The sequence below is a fragment of the Heteronotia binoei genome, chromosome 19, assembly GCF_032191835.1.
Source record: "Heteronotia binoei isolate CCM8104 ecotype False Entrance Well chromosome 19, APGP_CSIRO_Hbin_v1, whole genome shotgun sequence".
NCBI classification, from domain to species: Eukaryota; Metazoa; Chordata; class Lepidosauria; order Squamata; family Gekkonidae; genus Heteronotia; species Heteronotia binoei.
This window is the reverse complement of record NC_083241.1, coordinates 34,242,306-34,250,003: the sequence shown is the minus strand read 5'-3', so window position 1 is coordinate 34,250,003 and position 7,698 is coordinate 34,242,306.

Genomic DNA, 7,698 nt, shown 5'->3' with positions numbered 1-7,698 from the left:
GGTAAAACTGCAGTACTGCGTCTGAGCTCCCCGCTCATGACCTGAGTTCAATCTCGGTGGAAGCTGGGTCCACGTAGCTGGCTCGAGGTTGACTCAGTCTTCCATTCTTCCGAAGTTGGTAAAATGAGTACCCAGCTTGCTGGGGGGAAAGTGTAGATGACTGGGGAAGGCAATGGCAAACCACCCCGTAAAAAGTCTGCCGTGAAAACGTCATGAAAGCAATCTCACCCCAGAGTCGGAAACGACTGGTGCTTGCACAGAGTCTACCTTTTTAGTATTAACTTTCAGAAGCTGTGTGGGTCCTTCTCCTGTATTCCGGGGATTGCCATTTTTTTTACTTGGCACAGCTCTTGTGCATTTAAGGGCAGCTGGAGATAAATTGAACAGCAGCCAGTTTCTCACAGCCTCTTGCGTGGATGGGAATTGACTTTGCCTTTCGAACTCGGGCCATTTAACAGCTCTTTAAGGCAGACAGCACCGACCTAGCCATGGGGGAAAAAAACAGGTGTGATTATTTTTATAGGTTTTCACCCTGATTGTATTCTGAGCCACTTATCTTTCTCCCTTCCTGTTTTGTTTTGTTTTATCTTCCCAACAGCCCTGCAAGGTGGGCTAAGCTGAAAGAGGACAACTGTCCCCAGAGAGCCCAGAGGGCCACTTGCCACAAGATCTGGTTGCAGCGGATGTCTTCTCCAGCTTCCCTCCAACCAAGAAGCAGTCTCCTCATGGCCAGACAAGCCAAAGCAAGTCCGTGTGCCATACGCTCCAGCATCAGATTGCCAGCTCTAGCTCAGGAAACACATAGAGATTTGAGGGGTAAAGCTTGGGGAGGGGAGGTTACCTCAGCAGAGTATCACTCCATGGTGTGCACCCTCCAAAGCAGCCATTTTCTCCAGGGGAACTGATCTCTGTTGTCTGGAGAGCACTTGCAATTCAGGGAGATCTCCAGGACACATGTGAAGAAGCAGGACCTGCTGGAAGACAGATTCCAACAAGCTGTTTGCACCCACCCCAAGACCAGGCTTGGCCCCAGAACGATGCAACAATCAGATCCTAGATGAACACTGCACATGTGGTTGAAAGGATGCGATTGCCGTTAACCTCTTCTGACTCTCGTACATGTGTGTGGGAAAGGCTTCCAGTTTTGACCGTGCAGAAACGGGATATTCAGAACCTTTCAAGACTGTAGATTTACTCGGGTGGCTTGGGATACCTGTGTCACCAGGTACATTCATCCTGAAGCACCTGCCGTGGCCCGCTATCTTTAAACCCCTTCCCCTTCCGACCATTTTCCAGTCTTTTCTCCCTGGAAACCTCCAGCGGGAAAACTCTCCGTTGGGAACGGAAGTATCGCAAATCGGTTGGGATGGTGGTAGCATCACCGAGGACAGTGCTAATTAAAACGCATTTCGAGGTGTGTTTTAAAAACAGCACGTGTAGGTGGGGTTGACCTGAATCCACAGTAGATCAAAGGAGGATCCATTTCCTTAAAAACAGTTGTTGGGTTCTTTTGGAACAAAGGATTGGCCATCTGCTTGCCTCCCAGGATGTCTAGCTAGTCCAGAGAAGGCCAAACTGTGGCTCTTTCACATATATTATGTCGCTCTCAAAGCCTTTGCTGTCCTGTTGGAGAAGACATTTGTCTCTTTAAATCACTTCTCTAAGCAAAGGCAGCTGGTGCCTTGGAGAATGCATTTATAAAGTTAAAATTATCAAAGATTTCAGGTTTTCACGGCTGGTAACATCATTAGGGTTTGTAGAATCTTTCGGGATCAAGTGCCGTGTTCTACTGGAGAAAGTTTTCCTTCCAGACGTTTCGTTCTCAGCTGCGGAGAACATCCTCAGTGGCGTTGCAGCCACTCAATGCACAGCAGCGAAGAAGGTCAGAGCGCCTGCTCCGGCTGCAATGCCACTGAGGATGTTCTCCGCAGCTGAGAACGAAACGTCTGGAAGGAAAACTTTCTCCAGTAGAACACGGCACTTGATCCCGAAAGATTCTACAAACCCTAATAATAAAGTTAAAATTGTTTTCTTTCCACCTCCACCTCCCTCTATTTAGTCTTCCTTCCTTCCTTCCTTCCTTCCTTCCTTCCTTCCTTCCTTCCTTCCTTCCTTCCTTCCTTCCTTCCTTCCTTCCTTCCTTCCTTCCTTCCTTCCTTCCTTCCTTCCTTCTCTCAAACATCTGACCTTTATTCTGTGTGGCTCTTATGTTAACCAAGTATGGCCACCCCTGAGCTAGTCTAAAGCAAGAACATTCCACTATGGAATCAAAATGTTGTGCAGCCCAAGATATACTTTCTGGACTATCTTCAAGGGCAAGCCCTAAGTAAAGCACGTTACAGTAATCTAGCCCCAAGGGTTCTGGAAGTACGGACTAATGATGCAAAGCCGCTGGGAATTCCCATTTCCTCCTTAAATTGTCCTGAAATGCACTGCACCATTTCTAACCGGCAAATGCGCCTCTCTGAGCACATAACACAAGCCATGTGCCCCAGGCCCACGCAGAGACTCTAGAATGGTCTTGCTCAGAGCGCGTTCTATTTCCATTGGCCTAAATTGGATCCAACATGTGATAAAGCCCAGGTGCACGGTCATCCCCTTGAGTATTCCCCCCTCCCAAAAACAACAACAACAGCCCTACATTCCTGACTCACTTCCAATCTCTTGGGGTTTCTAGCAGACGCATCAAAGGAAAGCAGCGGAACGGGAGAAGAATTTTAAATGCTAGCCGAGCGGCTGGTTTAACCTGGATTGTGCTTTTTTTTGTATTTTCACAGTGCCCTTTGAGAAATCTCATCCTCCAGCCATACCGATCCAGACGGAAGGAGCTGCTGGGGGAGGAGGAAGAGAAGAGCCTGAGAAAGGAAAGGGAGGAAGGGGGGGGGGGGAAACAATCAGTGCCACAGTCCCAGAAAAGAGGGGAGTTTTCTTGGTGAGAGTACATGGCCGAGCCTCCGCAGGGCTTTTTTTTGTAGCAGGAGGGCAAAGTGGAAGGGCTTCTAGCCCCACATGTGGACCTCCTGATGGAACTAGGGTTTTTGTTTTCTGTTGCCACTGTGTGACCCAGAGTGTTGGACTGGATGGGCCATTGGCCTGATCCAACATGGCTTTCTCTTATGTTCTTATATCTGGGGCAGGGATGCTCTGTCTTCTTGGTGCTTGGGGGGCAACAGTGGGAGGGTTTCTGGAATTCTGGCCCCACTGATAGACCTTCTGATGGCCCATGGGTTTTGACCACTGTGTGACACAGAGTGTTGCACTGGATGGCCCATTGGCCTGATCCGACATGGCTTCTCTTATGTTCTTATGTTATGCATTTTAGGCCACACCCCCTGATGTAGCCAATCCTCCTGGAGTTTACAGTAGGCCCTGTAAGAAGAACCCTGGAAGCTCTTGGAGGATTGGCTACATCAGGGGCTGTGGCCTAATATGCAAAGGAGTTCCTGCCACAAAAAAAGCCCCGAGTACGAAGCAAGAAAAGGGCTTCCGTAAGCTTACTGGAGGAAGAACGGGGGGAAAGAGAAAGAGAACAGTTGGTAATAAACAACTGATCCCGAAGTCTAAGCAAGCCTTTTTACCAGTCCTAGCAAAACTACCGGTTTCAGAGCTGTGTCGGTCTGCAGCGGAAGAGCTAGATTTGAATCCAGTTCTTAGAGACCAACGAGACTTTGGGTATGATCTTTCAAGAGTCAAAGATCTGTATAAGACGAAGTGAGCTTCGACTCTCGAAAACTCACACCCTGAAAATCTTGCTGGTTTCTAAGGTGCTACAGGATTCGAGTCTGTCTCTTCGGCCAGAGAAAACATGGTGTCGCTCTTGGCTTTTCAACTATGAACCAGAAGGTCAAGGTCCTCAGGATTCCCTGGTAGGCCACACCCCTCTTATGTATCCAATCCTCCAAGAGCTTACAGGGCTCTTCGTACAGGGCCTACTGTAAGCTCCAGGAAGATTGGCTTTCATCGGGGTGGGTGTGGCCTAATAGGCAAAGGTGTTCCTGCTGCTGATACACTAAACCCAGTTTCCACCCCCAGATCTCCAGGAATTCCAGCCCTATGAAAAAGCTTGGATACTGCGACTTCATTTAAGAACGAGAGCTCTGCAGCAAAGGTTTTGTGCGCAGCAGGGCTTGGGAAAAGCCTTGGAAAGCGGAAAGATTCAGTAAGCCCGCCACTTGGAAGAAAAACGCTGCCCCAATCTCGTGCAAGAGCGCAAGTTTAAAAACCTCTCCAGCTCAACTGCAGGCTTGGAGATGTGCAGGATCTTGGCAAGGATTAAGGGGTGGGGAAGGGGGGCTGGAGAGCTATTAATAACATCCTGCAAGCAGCCAGGGCAGAGACGAAGCAGATGGCTCCGGCAACCTCTTCCCAACCACGCGTCGTGGGCCATGGGGGCACGGCCCAGATGTGCACGGCGCAGCCCAGAGCGCACGGCCAATTGCTCAACCAGTTTGGGCCTGCAGCGTCCTCCGCGGAGCAGGGCTGGCCAGCTGGGAGCATATCTCCGCACTCCAGTTACAATATCCGAAACAGAGAGGAGCGCTAAAGAGAGGGAAAATGTGTTTTCAGTGAACATAAGAACATAAGAGAAGCCATGTTGGATCAGGCCAATAGCCCGTCCAGTCCAACACTCTGTGTCACATAAGAACATAAAAGAAGCCATGCTGGATCAGGCCAGTGGCCCATCCAGTTCAACACTCTGTGTCACATAAGAACATCAGAGAAGCCATGTTGGATCAGGCCAATGGCCCATCCAGTCCAACACTCTGTGTCCCATAAGAACATCAGAGAAGCCATGTTGAATCAGGCCAATGGCCCCTCCAGTCCAACACTCTGTGCCACATAAGAACATCAGAGAAGCCATGTTGGATCAGGCCAATGGCCCATCCATAAGAACATCAGAGAAGCCATGTTGGATCAGGCCAATGGCCCCTCCAGTCCAACGCTCTGTGTCACATAAGAACATCAGAGAAGCCATGTTGGATCAGGCCAATGGCCCATCCAGTCCAACACTGTGAGTCACATAAGAACATAAGAGAAGCCATGTTGGATCAGGCCAATGGCCCCTCCAGTCCAACACTCTGTGTCACATAAGAACATCGGAGAAGCCATGTTGAATCAGGCCAATGGCCCCTCCAGTCCAACACTCTGTGCCACATAAGAACATCAGAGAAGCCATGTTGGATCAGGCCAATGGCCCATCCATAAGAACATCAGAGAAGCCATGTTGGATCAGGCCAATGGCCCCTCCAGTCCAACGCTCTGTGTCACATAAGAACATCAGAGAAGCCATGTTGGATCAGGCCAATGGCCCATCCAGTCCAACACTGTGAGTCACATAAGAACATAAGAGAAGCCATGTTGGATCAGGCCAATGGCCCCTCCAGTCCAACACTCTGTGTCACATAAGAACATCGGAGAAGCCATGTTGAATCAGGCCAATGGCCCCTCCAGTCCAACACTCTGTGCCACATAAGAACATCAGAGAAGCCATGTTGGATCAGGCCAATGGCCCATCCAGTTCAACACTCTGTGTCACATAAGAACATCAGAGAAGCCATGTTGAATCAGGCCAATGGCCCCTCCAGTCCAACGCTCTGTGTCACATAAGAACATAAGAGAAGCCATGTTGGATCAGGCCAATGGCCCCTCCAGTCCAACGCTCTGTGTCACAAAAGAACATCAGAGAAGCCATGTTGGATCAGGCCAATGGCCCCTCCAGTCCAACACTCTGTGTCACATAAGAACATCGGAGAAGCCATGTTGAATCAGGCCAATGGCCCCTCCAGTCCAACACTCTGTGCCACATAAGAACATCAGAGAAGCCATGTTGGATCAGGCCAATGGCCCCTCCAGTCCAATGCTCTGTGTCACATAAGAACATCAGAGAAGCCATGTTGGATCAGGCCAATGGCCCCTCCAGTCCAACGCTCTGTGTCACATAAGAACATCAGAGAAGCCATGTTGGATCAGGCCAATGGCCCCTCCAGTCCAACGCTCTGTGTCACATAAGAACATCAGAGAAGCCATGTTGGATCAGGCCAATGGCCCCTCCAGTCCAACGCTCTGTGTCACATAAGAACATCAGAGAAGCCATGTTGGATCAGGCCAATGGCCCCTCCAGTCCAACGCTCTGTGCCACATAAGAACATCAGAGAAGCCATGTTGGATCAGGCCAATGGCCCCTCCAGTCCAACGCTGTGTGTCACATAAGAACATCAGAGAAGCCATGTTGGATCAGGCCAATGGCCCATCCAGTCCAACACTCTGTGTCACATAAGAACATCGGAGAAGCCATGTTGAATCAAGCCAATGGCCCATCCAGTCCAACACTCTGTGCTACATAAGAACATCAGAGAAGCCATGTTGGATCAGGCCAATGGCCCATCCAGTTCAACGCTCTGTGTCACATAAGAACATCAGAGAAGCCATGTTGGATCAGGCCAATAGCCCCTCCAGTCCAACACTCTGTGTCACATAAGAACATCAGAGAAGCCATGTTGGATCAGGCCAATGGCCCCTCCAGTCCAACGCTCTGTGTCACATAAGAACATAAGAGACGCCATGTTGGATCAGGCCAATGGCCCATCCAGTTCAACGCTCTGTGTCACATAAGAACATAAGAGACGCCATGTTGGATCAGGCCAATGGCCCCTCCAGTCCAACGCTCTGTCACATAAGAACATAAGAGAAGCCATGTTGGATCAGGCCAATGGCCCCTCCAGTCCAACACTCTGAGTCACATAAGAACATAAGAGAAGCCATGTTGGATCAGGCCAGTGTCCCATCCAGTCCAACACTCTGTGTCACATAAGAACATAAGAGAAGCCATGTTGGATCAGGCCAATGGCCCCTCCAGTCCAACACTCTGTGTCACATAAGAACATAAGAGAAGCCATATTGGATCAGGCCAGTGGCCCATCCAGTCCAACACTCTGTGCTGACGACTGCTTCTGGCCTTTGAGGGAGGGATTGGTGAGCGTGGCCTGCTCTTCCTTCTCTCTTCAGGAGCTTGTCTACTAGAACATTCATCACACACACTCTTCAGTCCAACGTGGAAGAGAGTTTTGAAGATGCTCATAGTGCAGATTCGGCTGTGAAAATTCTCGTTCTGCCCCTTTCGGCCTCAGCACTGGGCCCCTGGAATCCTGTGGATGTGAGAGCATCCTAACAAATGCAGTCAACTGGGCCCATCCACTGTCAAGCAATTTTTCTGAAACAGCTTCCGTGCAACACAGAACTCTTTGCACTAAATGGGCAACCTGATGAACAATCCTGTGCGACTCCAAAGCTTGCTGTTTTGTTTAGTCCCGACAAAAAGGGTGTTATTTGACTGTTGTTTTCACCGTTTTTGCACAATTAAACTCCCCACTGAGTTATGTCGGAGAGGAACAGCCGATCTAAGTTTGTCCAGTTGGGACGTGACGTGAAACTGTGGCTTGTTTTAAGCACAGTTAAGAACATAAGAGCCCTGCTGGCATAGGGTATTATTAGGTCAACTGCTTCTCTATCCAGATGTATCCTTAATAGAGGAATGCTGAGAATAATCAACTGAGAGTGAGCATTCCACAATTAAGGATACATTTCCCCATCAAGCTCCAATTTTGCTATATTCGGAGCTTTTTTTTTAGCAAGAACACACTGGAACACAGTTCTGGCTGGGTTGGCATCAGAGGGTGTGGGCTGATATGCAAATGAGTT